Here is a 20,655-nt window from a genome sequence, read left to right on the forward strand (position 1 = left end):
TTTCTCCCAAATGACATTCTGTCTCCTCCTATATCACCTCACATTTAAAGGCACCACCCCTCATCCAGCCTTCCAGTGTGATCCCATGAGATCATTTCAGTCTTTCTTCCATCATCACATATAATAATTTAACCCCCATTTCTGCTCTTCTTGTTTCCCAAGATTTCCATCAGACTGTTACACCTCTGTCCAAATTCACAGCTGCTCCTATGTTTAATCTACCTGAATTCTACCTCTTAATTGAAATAACATAATTGAACTCCTGTTTCTAAACCATACTTCTTTGATCCATCATCCACCTAGTGGTGAAAGTACTATCTAAAATATCACTTGATTGTGTCATTGCATGATCTGGAATTTTCTGTGGGGGTTTATTCTTGCTATTTGTCAATTTTACATTCTCCGTTCACTGATGCTGAAGAAGATATTGGACTTCACATGGAACAGCAGATGCACAATAGTGCAAGGCGATTCTGTTATTTTTTTTTCAAAGCTCTTTGATAAAATATACAAGTATACTCCTAAACATGTAAGTTGTAATGTATAAATTAAGCTGAGAGTAAGACAAAAAATGAACTGACTTCACAGCTTCTATAGATTCTTGTCCCATTAACATATTGGTTTTTGTTTATTTGTATTTTTATTTTGCTGTGTTTTTTTACTTGCTTTTAAAAATTATTCTAGATGTTTTCTCCAGATCCACAGTGAAATATTCATATACCTACTGAATACAGTCTTCCTCATATAAAACACGATGACTATGTTCCAGTCACCTTCTGATGTATTCTCTTCTCTCCATTCTTCCCAAATGATGTCATATATAATTTGCTTTTCCATTCATTATCTATACAGTGTTGTATATTTACTTAAATTTATTGTATCACCAATCAACTTAAATCAGTTCTAGTCACCATTACTTTTCACATCGATTCTTGTTGACATTAATCCTTTCTTAATTTATACACTTCACACATATCAGTTGAGCATATACTACACAAGAAAAAGGTATCAGCGTTTCATCATTTTTTCAAGTTCACAAGACAGCTCAACCCATACCAAAAAATGATCCAATCCAAAATGTCAACAGTGACAAGACTGAAAAAGATGCACCAAGTCATCTAAAGCTTGCATCTTTTTTTTAATAATATAAGTTTATTTTTATATCATTTTGTGACTTTTTCCATCTCAGTTGTAATCCCCGTGGGCTTCTCATCATCAAATCAACCATGTGCCATCACCATAGTCCAGTGCATTCCACCCCTCCCCATTTTTGATCCCATTCCCCACTGCACCCCCATAAAATGTCTCTGGTATAAATTTGTTCACTATTATTCCCCCACCCAGGCTTTTATGCTTCAGCTATGAGTGAAACCATCCGGTACTTTTCTCTTTCTGGCTTATTTCACTAAGCATGACCCCTTCCAGCTCCATTCATGTTGCCAAAAAAGGCATGAGTTTATTTTTTTTGATTGCTGAGTAATATTCCATTGTGTATACACACAACTTCTTTTTAATGCAGTCATCTATTTTTGGGCATTTGGGTCGATTCCATGTCTTTCCTATTGTAAATAAAGCAGCAATAAACATGGGGGTGCAGGTGTCTTTTTGAATTACTGTTTTTATGGTTTTTTTGGTAGATACCTAGGAGTGGGATTGCTGGGTTATATGAAAGCTCCATTTTTAGCCTGCATCTTTTTAGTATTACACTGAATCCATTTTCTTTTTTTGTCTTTTTTCTTAAAGCATTTGACTTCTTGATCTATTTGAATTCATTTTCTGGGGAAAACATAGTTAACCTGTTTTATTTTATTTTTTAATTTTACTCAACTTTTTCATGATGATTTTTGAATCCCATGTAGTAGTTCTTCCTTCTACAGTTTTCCCCTTATATTTGTTGGTGTGTGTTCTACAAACATATTTTAGGAAATATGTGGGAAACCCTGAATCAGTGCATATCCAAGTATGTGTCTATGCTGCTCTCATCCTTGATATTGTGGCAGGAATAATATTTTCTTTTAGAACTTAGAATATTTTTTTCCTTTGTCATACATAAAAAGTTTTGCTGACAAGAGGTCAGATGCCATTGCAATGCTCAATTCTTTGTAAAGAACCAATGTTGTTTTGTTCTAGTATATTTTCTGTCTTTCATGTTCTGAAATGTCATGGGCAATGTGCCTGTGTGGGCATTTTCCATTCTTCCCACTCAGCTCTTGGTGGATTCATTTGTGTTGACAATTCACAACACATTTAGCTCTAGAGGGTTAGCTTTTCTGTCCCTCCATGTTACCCCAGCTATTTTTTTTTAAATATATTAAGACAACTTATTTAACTTACTGGAAAACAGATATTTCAGTATATGAGAATGGAGCTAAGACAGCTGAATGTGAGTCCAAATTATGTTCCTTATTATGAGAGTCATTTTGCCACCATGTGCCTCGGTTCCTCAATCTATAGAATGGAGAGAATAATGATATCTACATCATACAGCAATTATGAGGATTATGCCAGCATGCATTAAAAGCATTATATATATATAATATATATATATATATTATATATATATGTGACACATAGCTTTTCAATGTTTCATAACATTATTTTTTTAATTTCAATACACTTCAATGTCTTCATAGATTAACAAGAAACATGTTTGGGTATTGCAAAATCACACTTACATGACCTTTTTTCCAATATAAGATCAGGTAAAAACTAGAAAAAATAACCTATATGTAATTTTCATGTCACTTCTGTGTTTCTATTAATGCCAGGCCATTAATATAGTCATCAATCCACTTAAATTGAACTATGGTTCCATTTCAGTTGCTTCTTCATGGAATCATTTCAGAGTACTGTGAAGTGGAAGTTTGGTGGATGAATCCATTAACAGATGCAGATGTACTAGCTGTTAAGACACATTCACATCCACACAAACACAACAACACATAAAATACCTCATAATAGATCCCTTCTAAGTTAACTGCATCAAGAAAATGTTTCCATTGAGAATTCCTTTCACATTAGACAATATTTTTTCAAAATACTCACCATTTGAGGAAAGAGCAGTCTTCTTTCATCAAAACCCTTCCATCTCAATCCTATTTCTGTCATATGCTCGCTTCAATAACAAATTAAAAGTGTGTGGGGACTTCAATAAGAGACACATTTGTGAGGCTGGTCTCCAGGCTACCACTTCCTATAGCTTATGAAATCGTGTGGCATATGGTATAAATAAGACAGGTAGTAAACACATGTGCATGGCATTAAGTAGATACAAAAGCTCACTCGGCTCTTCTATGGCTGACCCAAGCAAATTCATTAAATTAATTTTAATAAATTAATTTAATTTAATCGTTAACTTAATTTAATCATTACTAGAATGATTGCAAATATAGCTTAACCTTCACAAACTTATCTAATTCAATTATGTGCCAATAAATCATTACTGAGTATAAAATAATTGTAGAGATTATATTTCTCTTTATATTTTATTTCATCCCACACTAGTTAAAATTTCTTCCATGTTTCTTTTTTTTTTTTTAATTCTAAATGTCCATGATAGGCAAGGTATATGGAATGTGTAGTTTCTCATGTGGAAATTTCTATCACCTTTTACCTGTCAGGAATATTTACTTTTCCACAGAATCATAATATTGTAAACATAGTTTTATTTGCTTAAAAAAGAGCTACTCATTTCTTTTCCTCAATGGGGATTCTTGATATTTTGGCACAGCTCTATGGGAAGAAACACAGTTGGATGATTCCCAGAAGGAGGATATTTGACAGGTTTGTTATGTTAATAGTAATTAACTTAAAAAGAAAATTTTAAGACCATGCTCTATATAATAAGATCTCTTTTGCTAACCACAAAGTATTAAGTGATTACAATTTCAATGGAAAATTTCTGGTAAAATATTTACCTTTGGCTTGTGTAATGTCCTAAGGAAGGACTTTTAATACCACCAAAGGGAAAAGGTTAAAATCCATTGAAAAATGCCCTTCATTTTCCTGGAATGAAGCCTAGCTCTTGCTATGCAATTTACAAAAGGTCTTTCTTTCTACTATAATCTTTTTCCCCTTTTCTATGACTAGTATTTTAATACTTATATGGAGAGCCAGATAGCCAAATAATGCAATGTTCTGGTGCATTAGGCACTGATCATGAGTGAGTGAAAAGATCTAAGATATGGAGAATGTGAAGATTGGGAGTGGCATGAAAAACATGATCCACTATCATTATTACTAGCAGCTGAAGAGATCAGTCTTTTTGAAAAACCAGGCATTGAACACCTGACTTGTTAAGACAATTCTGTACTAAGTAATCACCGCTTGAGCAGAACTGTGATAGAATGCATGCTGCAGAGGGGAGCCCAAAGCAAGCGGCCACGCCCCCTCTTCCATGGTGCTGACACCTCAGAAGCCTTGGGTCACAACTCCAGCGTATCATGAAGCACACCTCTGGGGCAGCTATGAAGGGGACAGTGAAGTAGATGTGTAAATTATGGTAAAATGAAGGAAAAGTGGGGGGATTCCATCATAGACACATCTTGTCCTGGTCCTTTGTCCCTACTCTCTAGTAACGGCCTAACCCCTTTGCTGTGGTTCCCCACAAGAAAGTGCTTGGATCACATCAAGCGCTTTGACTTTAGCTGCCCAGCTTTGGGCCATGCTCATTTGGATAAGTGTTCATGTTTGCCTGGGTGCCTGGCCATAGGTAGTTTCTGGAGTTTGATTGGGACGCTGGATTTTCCATCCTTCTCTCGCACTCTTCAGCACGTTTTATCATTATGCCATGTGTGGGTCAGGCTCACCAGCTTTATCTCAGGCAACTGACCACCAGTGAAAGCCAGATCTGGGAATGGTTTCCATAATTCAATTTATTCATCAAATGGTACATGTGGTGTGTCTTAAAAGGTTATTATAAATTCTGAGTTCTCCTATGTCTTCATTTTCTACTCCAGGTAGATATCATCTTCCTTTAGACTGAATCACACCTGCGGCATGATCACTTTCTATTCCTGGCCTCTCCCTACCCTTGCATTGCAACTCTCCTCGAAAGAAAATCAGGAGAAAAATGGTTCCAGCTGAAGATGCAGATATCTTTTCTTCATGGTATGGCAAACAAGATGTAGAAAAGGAACTGCAAGGATTTTCTGCATGAGATGAGCCTCTGAGTGATTCACTCTGGATGGAAATTTATTGCACCTAGTCTGTCAACAAAAGTGACAAATTGATGCAGCTGGAAAACAACTTCTTTTCCTGCTGAAAATATATTAAAGGGGCCAGGCAAGAATTCATTTGTCTTTATTTCAAATTTTCAAGCACACAGTTTATTATAACAACTTTGCTACTCTATGCTTATGTGTATAGATGAAACATATAAACATATAAAATATGGGTGATAGAAATTTTAACTTTCAGTAAAACAATTAAATTTCATCTTAAGATCGTTCTGACAAAATTGTGTTCAAAGAGAGGGAACTGCCTCAGCATCAAAACCTGGGAATGGTTTCCAGTCATGGAGTGTAATGAATGGCTTGCTTCTCCTTGAGAGATATTGTAATTTCTCCTCAAAAAACCTATGATGACTGAAGGTAATCTTGTCCATAGTCCCTGCGATGTATTTCTGAAGCCTGATATGGCAGTATTTATTTTCAGAAGGGCATGTGGTGGGAAGAAGTTTGTGTTTAATGTATTTCATTGAGAAGTAACTGTTGGAAACTAATTTCATCCACATATTCTGGAATGTTGATCACTGAATAGTTTTATGCTAATTATTTTAAGCCATCAAACTTTATCATATTTCTAGTAACACTGCATGGTAGTATTGTATACATTTCAGGGGAACCCACTGGCCTAGGTTTGGCCTTAAGGATACCTGCTTTGAATTACTGATAATTATTATTTAGTTTATTATTTTATTTAGTATTCCTTTGATTAAAGGTTGGTAATAAACTCAGTGCCTGGGAGGAGCTCTAGCAGCAGAGCTCTGGAGGAGCATACTTAGGGTTAGGTTACCCCAAATTTTAATCATCAAACTTTGGACAGGAAAAGTCAGCCACCTATAAATGTTTTTCAGAAACAATCCCTGTAGTTTCCTCTTTCTTACTTAGTCCTACTCATGTTTACTTTCTCAACAATGCTTAGAGGAAAAAAGAAAATTATGTTCTTCAAGAAGTAATGTTTATTACTATTTTTTGTGCTTCAAATCATAAACACTACAAAAGGAATGAATACATCTGCTATAAGTGTTGCCCTGAGGCAAATAATCTTAAAACTATAATATTAATGTTGACTCACTATGTCACTTGAAGACACAGCACAAAAATAAAATGATATTTAGTTCCAAGATAATTCCTAGTTCACAACAACCAATAAAACATAGCCTTTCTTAAAACAGTATTTTTAATTCTGGAAGCAATCAGTATTGTGATTGCTCACAGAGAAATATGCACAGAAATAATAATGCCGTTAAATATAAGTGCTCAATTATTTCATGGGAAGTAGAACATCTAATGTTGGGGTTAACTGATTTCATGAGTTCCAAGCTCTCTTTCCCATTCAAATATCCTTCTCATCTGTACATTCATTTGACTTAAAGGAAGGAAGGAAAGAAAGGAGGAACAGGTAAAGAAGTAAATGAGGGAGAGATGTTGGCAGGGAGGGATCCCACAACAGAAATGAAGTTTCTCACTAAAAATTGATTATGAATGGTTATACTATTTTTTTTCACTGAAAGCAATTTAAAAATACAAAATAAACAGAAGAGTATTTTTACAAGAGTTGCATGAGCAGTTGTAAAAATGTAAAAAAAATGTAAAAATGGCATCAAATATAGATGTCATCTACTCAAAAATTTTAACTAGAATCAAGGATCTCTAAAAGGAAATAACTAGTCAATTCTTGAGAGTCTTACAAAAGTGAGGTAACACCCATCAGTAACCATCATTAAAAAAAAAAAATCATTTGAGGCCCTCCCTGGTGGCGCAGCGGGCTAAAGCACAGCACTAAGAAGCTAAAGCCACTTCCACATGAGTTCGATTCCCGCCTGCCCTGGAGGTGAACACATGGCGCGGCAGACCTCTCCTGACCCGCCCGCTGCTCCCCTCAGCAGTGTACTTCGTCGATCTGCCTGTTCTGTTCCCCACTCTGTCTCTGGTGAAGCCTCTCACCGCCCCTGAGCTTCTGGCCTATACCCCAGTTCTGTATGCACAAATAAATAAATCTTAGGAAAAAAAATCATTTGAATGTAAGATAGCATGACTGTATTTTTAATCACTAGGGACTTCTGCCTTTAATTTAGCAAACACTTGTCCATTCAACAGCGGTTAGACTTGGCATCACAGTCACTTGCAAGTAGCTAAAGTAGTGAGCCCATCTCTCCAAGAGAGCAGAATCAGACGTCTGCCCTGGGGTGAGAACATTCACAGCAAAGCAAGAAGTAGCCCTCACACATCACAGAAGCTCCCTCCCTATCTCCTCTAGGTAGCACTGCAAGTGACAGGGGAGAGAGCCTCAACATGCAGGTGTGGGAGCACCTGGTCACAGGAGTCTCGAGCTTCCCAGAGCTCAACGTAGCATCACAGCCCAAAGCCTCCACGAGAGCCAGCTCAGCAGGAGAACCTCACTGGGTGTGGGGGGGGGGCGTGCACTCGTGTATTCATAGAGCACTGGTCACGTGGCAATCAGGATCTCATTCTACTAGAAATAGGAGTCATTGTCAGATTTCCAGACAAACTATGCAAGAAGTAAAGGTACATACTGTATAGTCAAAACCTAGAAAGCCAGAGCTGCTTTGTCATTTTTTTTATATTTGTTCTGAAAATCCTATTACTACTGCTGATGAATGATTGTATTATAAATCATAAAAGTAACATATGCTCACCTGCACTCAAGAGAACCCAATATGGACAATAAACACAAATTGGGAAAGTGCAGAAAAATATAAAGAAGGAAAAAGTAATATATAACACATGGAGACAACCATGTGGGATATCATGTATTTCTTTCCAGTCTGCATAAGTAAATTTGTTGTACATAATGGAAGCCACATTACTCTTAGCCTTGCCGAGTTCATTAACATTTTTAGCTCAGTATTACATCATAAATTATTTCCCTGACATTAAAATCAATTATAAATCATTTAATTATCACATTTTGCATTCACCAAATTTCTAACTTATAGGTGTATTTCTACTTTTTTCATTGACAAATATATTGTCATCTGAACCCTGTATTTAATTATAATTTTGAAATAGAGCAACCCAATATACTACATACGTATAGCTGTATATATATGTATATATATTTATGTATATATGAAAACACTTATAAATATACTAAAATAAATATTGCATCTATACTAAAACCGACAGATTGGTTTAATGATAGTGAGTGATTTACACTGCACCAATGTATTTGAAATCCAATGCATGTATGTCTAATCTGGCCTTCCTCTACATAAAAGGTGACAGGTACCTCTGAATTCAGGAAGAAGTATTTTATACAATAAAGAAAAGCATAAAAATAAGCACAGACATCAATAACAAGCTTAGGAAGAGACAATTCTTAGGCATATTAATGCTGCTGGGACATAGCAGCTAGGTCAAGAAATACTAGATTTACCTAAAAGAAATACAGACAGAAGATTGAGAGTCTCCAAAACCTTGAGACTCTGATGTATCCAAAGCAACTGGAGTATCATCAAGGATTGTGATGGATCGAAGGTTTAAATGTTAAGACCTTTGATACCTTTAGGTTGTGTTCATTATTTGATGAGCCATTCTCCCAAGGTCCTTCCTAATCCCTCCATCTCTCTCTCTCTCTCTCTCTCTCTCTCTTTAAAGACATTTATTTATGCATACAGAACTGGGGTACAGGCCAGAGGTGCAGGAGTGGTGAGAGGATTCACCAAAGACAGAGAAAGGAGCAGAACAGACTGACTGACAAAGTACACTGCTGAGGGGAGAAGCGGGTGGGTCAGGAGAGGTCTACTGTACCAGGTGGATCACTTCTGGTGCAGGGATTGAACTCATACTCAAGTGGCTTTAGTTTCTTAATGCTGTGCTTTATCCCATTGCACCACCAGGGAGGGCCCTACATCTCTCTTTTTTTTATACAGGTTTTCCCCAATCTGTACTTAAGATACCAGCCTTCTCTGAGTCATTGCAGGATATCTTCAAACACAAAAGTCCTCCCTTTCCTGAGAAGCTTCCTTATCCTCATCCCCTGAAACAATGAGGGGTAGCAGCCACTTTGTAACATGTGACTCTGAGTCCCTAGTCATCAATATTGGACCCAACAAATACCCAGACCTGGATAAGTCAATCCTATTGCCATCCCTCAGGAATTTTTGCAGCTAAGACTAATGGATATATGGGTCAGACTCAAATTCTGAATATCCATGGACCTCTGGCACATAGATTCATTAACTTTGAAGATGTCACATTACACAGTGTGGAACAAGTAAGAGTGAGGTGAGAACTCAGGTCCACTAAGGCACTGAAAAGATCTGGAGAGAAGATCCACAGAGGAAGACAGAAGATGCTACCAGATTGACACTCCCTTTCTAAGACCATGGTCAAATCTAAACTCCTTCATCAAGCCAGACTAATTTCATTATTTTTCAGCATGGCAATGTTTCCTTGACTTGCTACTGCCTATCTGATAAATATACAACTCCTAGTCTGTTATATACATTTGCTCCTCTTTTACTCCACTGACTTTCCCAGCTAACCATTGACGACACTCTGCACACTCCAAGCTCCAGGTATGCTGAGCATGCCATGCATTCTTTTGCTTCTGGAGCACTGCCTACACTGATCTTGATGTGCATTTATTCATGACATCAATTCCAGTTCTCTATTCAGGACCTAGCATATGACCTCTCTCCTAGAATCCCTGCCCTTCAACACCAGCCTTTGCTCCTATAGAAGTCTAGAACTTTCCCTAGGTAGTTATCATGTTGCACCTACATTTTCTGCTTGAGTGTGTGTATCCACACACTAATACCTCATTTTACCAGCAGATGTAGCTCACACCAGGGTTTATGGCCTGCTAGAGGAACACTCATGGTCTCCAGACATTCGCCTGCATCGACAGCTGATGCTTTATGCAGAGCAAAACCCAGGCACCACAAGCCCTGTACCTCCTGGTCTATTTTTCTTACACAGAGCTGAAGCCCCTGAGAAAAAGGATAATAGATTTAGTTTTGTAAATGTCATGCCTAGCAATGGTATCCAGTCAGAGTAGGAGACCTGCTTTGAATTACTGATAATTATTATTTAGTTTATTATTTTATTTAGTGCTTCTTTGATTAAAGGTGATTTTTTTGAAGTTGATAAAATATTGCTTTCCTGGTACATTATGGGAATTCCCCCCTGTTGGTTTTTAATGAACTCTTTATGTATAAATGATATTTACATTTTATTTTTATGATCTTTTCACAGACAATAGAGATGAAAAGCATTGATATAGCCATATGTGATTTTGCTGATTGTTTTTATGGTGAGAAAATTCTTTGCATCCTTTTGTATAGATAAATGTCTATTTTTATCTTTTCAGCCCTTTTTATTTAATCTTATGGCTATCTGGCATTTGTTTTGTGGTGTACTGTGACTTAAGATTTATAATTAGTCATTTTGGAGAGAAAACAGTGAACAGTTTGTTTCAGGGCCAAACTAGAAGGGAGAGCCTTTATTTGTTTGACCTCCAAGCTTCAGAATGCAAACGAAAAATAAGTTTCACTTTTTAAAAACTGTGTTATTATTTTAAGTTATGAAAATCAACATTAGCTGGACCCTCAGGCTATCCATTCAAAGCCTGATGTTTTGTAGCTGTTAGTGTTTACATATTCTTGTTACTTCTTTTAAATAATTGAATAAAGAAAATGACCCTGTCGTTTTGTACGAAAAAGCATATATATAAAACATCTGAGATTAGCCCAAGAGTCGGAAATTATATGGCAGCACCCTGCTCCTACCGAGATCACACTTGTGAGATCACGCAGGTGACTCCAGAGGTCACTATGCTCCCAGCACAGTTAGCTGCTCGTCTTTCTAAAATAAGGGGAAGAGGACAATCCATCTAGAATCCACTGAAGAAAACAGATAGTAAAATTCCAGCTTGGTCAAATAAACATAACTAAACCCAGAAATACTTCAGTGATTATTAAAGTCCTCATGAGCTAGCATATCAAACTTGGACTCAAACAAATTTAAAGTGTAAGTGGTATTTGGAGCTGTATGGCAAACACAGTCTGGGGCCAGACTGCTCAGATCTGCTCTCAGGTGTGCACCTGCCATCAGGTTGGTTAGGCTGGTTTCCTAAGACAGGTTTACAACTAGATCCTCTCTTTACTTAGCCCCTCCTCCGCTGGTGTGTCAGCTAGTGTTCATTTACCCACATGCCTGCTTCCAAGAGCACGATACTGGCACCTGCAAGACTTCTTATAGCCTGGCATTGGATTGTAACATTGCCTCGTTTACATATCCACCTGGTCAAAGGTGAGACCAGATGGAAGAGTGAGGAAATTGAACTCACAGCTTAACAGGAAGCAGGTGAGTATGATGGCCACCGCTGCGATGTACCACAATTCTAGGGATTTCCACCTTGCAGGTGGCTTCAAGTTCAACTTGAAGCAGGTAGGATCTATTATGACACGGAAGCAGGGAGAATTGCAAAGGTGACCCTATCCACATTTTCCTTGGAGGACTTTTCTCCCATTTGAAAGTGGCATCCTGCATTTGTAGATTTGTACATACTGCATTTGTATAAAGATAGACATCAATAGTGTATTTTTCAGTGAAAATGATCATGGGCCGCCAGTAATATGTGTAATATTTTCTTTGGATGAGTCGACTTTTTTGACAGGAAACAAAAAGAAGAGACTTTCAAATAACTCTCATTTACTTTTCTTATTTTTAACTCATCTACTTTTTGTCCTTTTGGATTTTTTTATTCTGTCATTTGATGTTCATGGAATCAAACAGCACAGGGTCTTGTTTCATCTGGCATCTTTAATTTAGCGAATTATTTTCAAGAATTGCTCATGCAATCGCACACATCCATACTTTCTTCCTGTTTAGACCAAATAATCATTCATTGTACAGATATACTGCATTTTGTTTTCAATTCCTTAGCTAAAAGCCATTTAGATTATTTCCACTTTTTCTGCAATATACATCATGCTTCTATGAATGTTCATGTAGAAGGTTTTGTCTGGATAGTTTTCCTTTTTGTTAGAAGTATCCATATGTATGCTTGAGAAAAAAAATGTGAAATATATGTCATCGTGGAATATGAAAATTGGGAAATTTATATATCTAACTCTAGATATTTCTTGGAATGGGATTGCTGGCTCATATGACAGTGTGTTTTGCCACTTGGAGAAGAGCCACCGACTGGTCAAAGCAGTACCACTGCTTTTATATCCATGTGCAGCTCTGGGGTTCTGATCCCCCCCACATGCTCACCAAAACCTGTTATCATGTGACTTTATAAAAAAAATATTTTAATTTACCCTTTTTTAAAGATTTATTTGTTTTTGCATATAGAACTGGGGTACAGGCCAGAAGTGCAAAAGCAGTGAGAGGATTCACCAGAGACAGAGTGGGGAGCAGAACAGGCAGACTGATGAAGTTCACTGCTGAGGAGAGCAGTGGGTGGGTCAGGAGAGGTCTGCTGTGCCACGTGGGTCACCTCCGGGGCAGGCGGGGATCGAACTCATGCTAAAGTGGCTTCAGCTTCTTGGTGCTGTGCTTTTACCCACTGCAACCACAGGGAGGGCCCATGTTATGTGACTTTTTGATTGCAGCCATCTTTGCTGGTAAGCAGTGGTATCTCACTGTGGTTTTGATTTGTGTTTGCCTGATGATTAAGGGGTTTGAACTTCCTTTCATGCACTGATTGCTATGTGCTCTTCTCTTTGGAAAAATATCTTAAGTCCTTTGCCCTTTTTATAATGAGTGATTTTTATTTCTGTAGTTGAGTTGTAAGAGATTTATTTGTGTGTGTATATATGTGTGTGTATGTGTCCTATATACCATATATGAGTTCCTTATTAGGGACATAATCCACATCTATATCAACCCAAATGTAGACAAAATTTTCATAACTTGGCTTATCCTTTGAAAATACAAAAGTATTTTACATTTTAACCAAGTCCAATTTATTTATGTATTTATTTTTGTATTTACTTAAGAAAGACGTCATACTTAAGAAAGGGTTGCTTAATCCAAGATCATTAAGATTTACCCCCATGTTTTTTCTAAGAGCTTTATAGTTTCAGTGTTTGTATTTAGGTCTTTGGTTCATTTTCAGTTAAATGTTTGTATTCTGAATAAAGTGGGTGTTCAATTTCATTCTCTGCAAACAGCCAGCCAGTTGTTCCAGACCTGGGAACAGAGCTATTTTTGCTAAAAAAAAAAAAAAAATTTTCATATTGCACTGTCTTGAAATCTATATCAAAAATCAAATGATCATGTATAAATAGGTTAATTTCTCTGCTCTCCATTTATTCCATTGGCAACCTGTCTATCTGAGTACTGTAAGCTTTATAACACATTTTGAAATTGGAAAATGTTAGTCCTCTGACATCGTTTTCTTTTATGCAACTGTTTTGACTAGTCTGCATTCCTTACCTTTCCATGTATTAGAATAGTTGATCAATTTATGCAAAAAAATAAAGCAGCTAGGATTTTGATAGGCATTACCTTGAATCTATAGTTTGGGGAGTATTACCATCTTAACAATATTAATCTTCCAATCCAGGAATATATCTTTCCACTCATTCAAGTCATTTCAATTTCTCTTGGTGATCATACTTTCTAACATACAAATCTTGTACTCATTTTGTTAACTTCATTCCTAATTAGTATCAGGTTGTCAAAAAAAAAAAGTCCTGATGCATTTATTCTGTTTTTCAAGCAAAAATACCTCATGACTTTTCTGACAACCTAGTATGTGAGGAGTATATATCTAAACATATATTTATAAGCTCATACATATGTTTTCTGATTTTCTTCATGGAGTTTTAAATATTTTCTAAGCCTTACCTGTCATCTAGAATCAACTGCGACATCATGGCAATTTAACAAATCATCTTATACATGCATGAGTACATGCAAATTTCATGCACAATAAAATTTTCAGACTATCAAGGAGAATTCAGGTAAATAATAGAAAATAATATATCTTGGTCTCTGTTCCCCAGTTTCCTGCCAGAATCTCTGAAACTTTTATAATGCCCTAAGTGATAAGAACTCAGGAGTATCATTTGTTCTATTATATGAACTTTGGTCCAAGCTCCTGATACAAAGCCCTAAATCTCTTTCAATTCCAGGAATAGTAGTAGTGACTTTTGTGATGACTCTTGGAGGGTCCTGGGTGGGAGTTGGTCACCAGAAAAATCAAGCCAGAGTTAGGAGCTTAGAACTTTCTATCCCAGCCCCTAACCTGTAGGAGGCTGAGTAGGACTAGAGTCTGAGCTAATTACCAATCATTCTTAAGTGATGAAGAATAAAACTCCCAAAAGTACAGGGGTCAGAGAGATTTTAAATCGAGGCAAACACCCACATGTCAGCACAGTGATGCACCCCTAGCCCCATCGAAACAGTAGCTCCTATGCTTGGAAAACTGTGGCCTCACCCTCGGTATCTTCTCATCTGACTGTTTATCTACAACTTTTCTTATAAGCTGGAAATGTAAGTGCTTGCCTGACGTCTGTGGCCATTCTAGCAACTTTGTGAATCCAAGGAGGGAGTTATGGCAACATGTAGCCCATAGGTCAGAAGTACAGAGGAAAACCTGGGACTTGCAACTGGCACCTGCATTGGGCACAGTCTTTTGGAACTGAGCACTTGTGAGATGGGATGCCCTCTCTAAGTCAACGTGTCAGAATTGAAATGAATTAAATAACACCCACCTGGTGTCACAGAGAATTAGTTGGTGTAATGAAAACCGACATAGCTGGTATCAGAGGTGTTGTGAGTTTCTAAATAAAGAAGAAACACTAGAGTGGTTCCCACAAAATCTCCTGGAAATTAATGAAAAAAAAAATATCCTATCATAAACCACCCATATTGACTGGCAGAACACCTTCTCTGCAATTAATGTCTGTGGCCAGTAAGTAGATGAAAATGTTGTTTACATTCATGAAAGGAAAAGTAGATGGCCCATTCCTTCTCCTTTCTGGGTTCTCTCGTGATGTTCCTGGAATTTCAAATTACTTAGGTCTCTGAGACTCTGCCTCTGCACTACTGTACATCAAAGAATAAGCCTGGAACATGTTTCCATCCCCTGCCCTAGGCTCCCTATCATTGTACAACTCTTCCTACCCAGCTAAACTCAGTTAACTGTGGCTTTCAGAAGCCTTTCTGATATTTAAACTTGAGCCAGTGCACCTGGGGTCCCCCACAGAGCTTCCCACTTATCCTGTTCATGGCGCACTCAAGGGCTTTTCTGGTTGTGCCCATAGCTCCTTGAGTTCATGGAAAACTGCACCTTCATCATCCATAACAAAGGCTGGCATGTAGCTAGTCTTCAAAATATAATAATCCCAGGGCCCTCCCTAGTGGCTCAGTGGGTTAAAGCACAGCACTGAGAAGCTGAAGCCACTCTGCATGAGTTAGATCCCACCCCAGAAGTGACCCACATGGTGCGGCAGACCTCTTCTGACCCGCCCACTGCTCCCCTCAGCAGTGTACTTTGTCAGTCAGCCTGTTCGGCTCCCCTCTCTGTCTCTGATGACTCCTCTCACCACCCCTCTACCTCTGGCCTGTACCCCAGTTCTGTATGCATAAAAAAAAATAAATCTTTAAAAAACAAATATAATAATATTCCTGAATTTTAGTTATCTGGCATCATCTCCTGTTTTTAAGAACATGGACTTTAATCAACATTTTCCCTTCCTGCCCCTCAATTTTCCTTATTGTTGTTATTGTTGTTGTTATTGACTGGTCACTTATTATCATTGGCCCATGTCTATTTTCAAGCAGGGCCCTTCATGAAAGGATCTTCAAATAGACTCTCTGACATTTAAATGACCGTAAGAGACACTGACACATAAAACTATTATCAAACCACTCTGAAGGGTGATGCCCATGATGTTGCCAGAAGCCCCATGCTCACAATACCAACATACCAATCAGGATGCAACAATATCATGTTTCTGGAAAGTAAATAGAAGTTATGACTTTGGCTGTAGTAGTACTGTTACATTTTAAAAGTATCCATCATAAAGTATTTCTGAGCTATTTTATTATTTACCCCATTCTCTTCTCCCCCACCCCCACCCCACTGAATCACTCGTTTGACTCCAAAGTTTATTAATCAGGAGTCACTGGACACATCTCTTTACACCTCTGCCTTCTAGAAAGAATACGTGAACACTAACACCCATTTCTCCACTTCCAGGAAAAGGATGATGTTTAAAAAGACATGTCAACTGTCTGTTCCTATTCCTGGCATGTGGAGTATGTACACTAAATTATTTCCTTTCTGTAACCTCCCCACTTCCTATGTAGACACAGCTCTGGTCCCCAGTTAAATGCATGATTGAGATGAAGCCCTATTTTTGAGTAAACACATAGTCAATGCTCATTCTGGGTCATTTATCAATAAAAATGTGAAACATACTATGAGAAAAACAAAAATAAATTGATTTCCTGTGTTCTTTTCTTTTTCTGCTTCTATAAAGGTTATTTAAGTCCAAAGTAAAAAATTATGACATTCCCTTGGGGTTGGCTCCAGTTATCTCTGACTATATGCACCTCCCTTTAGAATGTCAGTGGTATTCATCGACGCTGCCATATTTTGCTCAAAGACTTGAGTATTTTCCAAAACCCTGCAACCCATTTCCCCTATAAATTATTCTTATTAATGTTTCTATACTAAAATGCCTACATGTTGCATTTCTTTTAGTGCAGGGGGCAATTTCAATATTTCAAAGACCCCTATAAATCAAGCACAGTGTTGTAAAAATGAAGCAATTTGGCTCGAAAAGCAAAGACATGGTTCCTGTCTGACATTTGCATCAGAGAGTCAGCCAAGCTTCTGAGTGCATTAGTCCATGGAAACAAGAGTCCTCTTATGATAAACAAGCGCTCTGGGAGACAGGGTATTATCACAAAGAGGATTATTTATGCTAGTCCGAGAAACAAGAAAAGGGGAAAAATGTAATCCCCTTTAGATCTTGAGGCTGCTGATCAAATAAAAATTTCAAAGTAAAATTTTTGAAAATTGGCTCTGAGAGTGCTTATGGTTTTTGTTAAAAAATAAATGGACAGAAGAGCCTGGGGATGGTAGAATATCAACAACATGGAAGGTGCATGTCGAAAAACCTTGCAGCAGGATTCTGATTTTCTTAAATATCAGCTGATACTTCTTCCCCATAACTGAATTTGTTGGAAAAGTCCCCTCTGTGAAAAAATGCACAGAAATGCACACTCACTTGGAACCACAATTCTAGAGCCTGTAGACCAGAAAATATACTCTACGATATATCTAAATATGCCCATTCATGAAGTTTGCACGTCTGTCTGAGAGAATAGACAAGCTGGGGATGAACAGCAGGAAAAGCAGTTGAAGCCAAATTGTAACTTCAGGAGGAGAAAGCGCCTGTACATCAAAGACCCAGTCAAAAATTAATACCTTCCATGCGCTCGTTAGCACGGCCCAAACATATGCGGACCTGGATTCCTCTCTAGTGTTCTTTCATTTGAGACAAGAACAACTTCTTCTAATGTCTACATAGAAGGCATGATTTATACTTACATCAGAAACGTAAAACAATTCAGATGTGTTATTAGAAAATAGAGGAGAGAGTGAGGAGAGCAAGTAGATCTTATATATACAAAAAAGCACAAAACACAGTGAGACTGTGGTTGCCTGGAACCACATTTCATAACTTGGAAAAGTCAAAATCATTTGAGAAACCATAGGATAATAATAAAATATATTAGAATTGATTGCAGTTTGTCAACCACAGCTTCAAATCCCAGCTGTACCTGCCATTTACAAGCTCTGCAGCACTGCAAAAGAAATTGCGCCTCTCTGTGCCTGGATTTCTACCACTTTAAAGGGAAGCAAAAATGATTAATATTCAAATAGTGGTTAATATCACGCAGCCTCTCGTTTTCATGTAAAGCCAGCTACATATTAGGCATTCACGCAACATAAGAAATATAAAGTAATATGCTATAACATCATAATTGCTTAAAATGATTTATAGATAACATTTAATTGAATCAACTTTAAAATAACCCTATTCAAGCTACATTAAATGAATAATGGAACATGCTCAAAAGGCATTATGGATCTGAAACCAGAACTATATGTCTAAAATATTATTTCATTCTAGTCATGTTTATCAGTAAAATTCCTGGGTGTTGGGGAGCAGGAGCGTTTGATGACAGCTGTAATACAGACGCCCAACCCAACTGACTCCAGGATGCTCTTTGGGGAGAAGACAAATTCGCAGAAACATTCATGTGTGTTTTCCTTATGATGCTAATCAACAATAGCCTATTCACCCCAAACAAAAAGTGGTTATTCTACAAAGTGGGCAGGCAATATGAAAAGTTTAGTCCATGTAGAGATACACACGATCTTCCCCTAACCAGCACCCTGTCTACTGGCTTTAAAAGGGCTGCTGTAACGTTAGAGGGGTCATCCTTGCTGCTGTGGGTGGGAACTGCCTGGACATCGCTTTTTAGCAGAGATGCAAGGCCTGTGGCTACTGCAGCTTGCTGAGTGTGCTCATGTGGAAACTCTTCTAGCTGTCCCACCTCATGGAAATAGAGTTCCTGCATATTTATATTCACCAACCTAATGTCAAGGGGTAGACCCACCCTAAGAAATGGTATTCTTCATCACCTAGCACCAAACAATTGGGTCAGAAGGATGCTGACTGCTGAATTAGCTGAACTAATTCCCCTAAAATCTTCAAATGTTGAAGCTGACCTCTAGGAAATAGAGCATCTAACCTTTAACTGAGGTCTGAATATGAGGGACCAAATGTCTGTCTGTTTCTCTCTCTCTTAATCTCTTTCTGTTCTCTCTCACACTCACTGTCACTCACTGTCTCTCACATTCTCTATCCTTATCTCTCTCTTTGGGTCTCTGCAGCTGTTTCTCTGTCTCTCTTGCTTACCACCCCCCCATCCAGAGGAGAGGTCATATGAGGAAAGGGTGTCACCTGGGTCATCAGGTGATGAGAGGGATCTCTCCAGACACCAGCCTTGTCAACACCTTGATGTAAAGCTTCGATCCTCCAGAACTGTGAACAAAATTAACTTTGTATTCTTTAGGCTGTCCTTGAGTGGCATTCTGCCATTGACTCCAAGCTGACTAACACAGGCCTGGATAAAGTGGGGGTTTTCCAGTCAGCCTGAAAGCCCACAGAAGTTCATCTTCCTTGTGTATGGATTCCATATGGCACTCAAATTAATCTAAACCCGACTTTATTTTCCTGTCAAAGTTGAATGTTTTAATTCTGCACACTAAAATATTAATATATTACAAGACGTTACTGAATGTTTATTATGCAAATATTGACTGATGACAAAAGAGAAAAACTTTAGACTGAGGTTCTGAATTTGTTTTGTTTGTTTGTTTGTTTGTTGTTTGTTTTTGGTGGGTTGGGGCACTAAGGGAACAAAAAGGAAAAAAAAGGACTGTGTGGAGTTTACATCTGTCATGTGAGATCCTGAGGTTGCTCTTGAATAATTAATTCCACAAAGGAAATCAGCAGAGATTCTCTGTTTTAACTCGGAGGCTCAGTATCAGCAACATCTTCTATTTTCAAATTCTAGGTTCTCAGAGCAGAATATTTGTGTCATACTCACATAGCTCTACTTCCCTCCAAAGGCACCTATCTCCAAAACCTATACTACTTTTCCTTAAAAGGGACTGAGAGGCAAAAGAGAAGTATCAAAACCAGTAGAGTCTATTTCCTTCTAATAAAAAAAAAAAATCCAAGAATTTTAAAAGGAAAGTACTCTAAAATAAACTTAAATAGCTGATTGAAAAATGCTGCAAGTACTTAAATCAGTTTTAAAAATCATTGAGGCCACCTACAAAGTCCTCCCCATGAATGGGGGAAGTAAGAGCAGACATTATGTGTTACAGAACATGCTATCTTTATCTAAGGGGTGTATTTATGCTGTTCCTGGCACTAAAGAATTTTCCTCTCACCTAACTTTTATTATCATTTTCTTAGCGAGAGAAAGCTCAAAAATCATTGTGTAAGCAATCTTCCCAATCATGTATTTATTTATCGAGAACAATTTTTTAAACAATTTCATGTCTCATGAACATGACCTCAACATTTTGGCAGATTTATAGGTCTTGTTTAATCTTTTGCCCCTACATTTTTTATTATTTTGCCATCCCCCTATTTTCACGGTTGAATTTGTTTTGCGTGTAAATCTATATTACTTGTATTTCCAAAGTGGTTCTTCCAACTAAAAATTGAACTAAACCTGATGGTTACAAAGAATGGCGATTTGAACAAGCTAGGATAAAAGAAAAATCTTTATGACCTGTGTAATCAAATAACTGAAAACAAATTATGAGTGTTTTTTTCCAGGGTTCCCCTCTAGCGACTATTTTCAGTGATTTGATTTCCTTCCTGTGATGTCATCTCCCAGAAGGCTACTG

Source organism: Condylura cristata, unplaced genomic scaffold (genome assembly GCF_000260355.1).
Source record: "Condylura cristata isolate star-nosed mole 26May11 unplaced genomic scaffold, ConCri1.0 scaffold00012, whole genome shotgun sequence".
Lineage (NCBI taxonomy): Eukaryota > Metazoa > Chordata > Mammalia > Eulipotyphla > Talpidae > Condylura > Condylura cristata.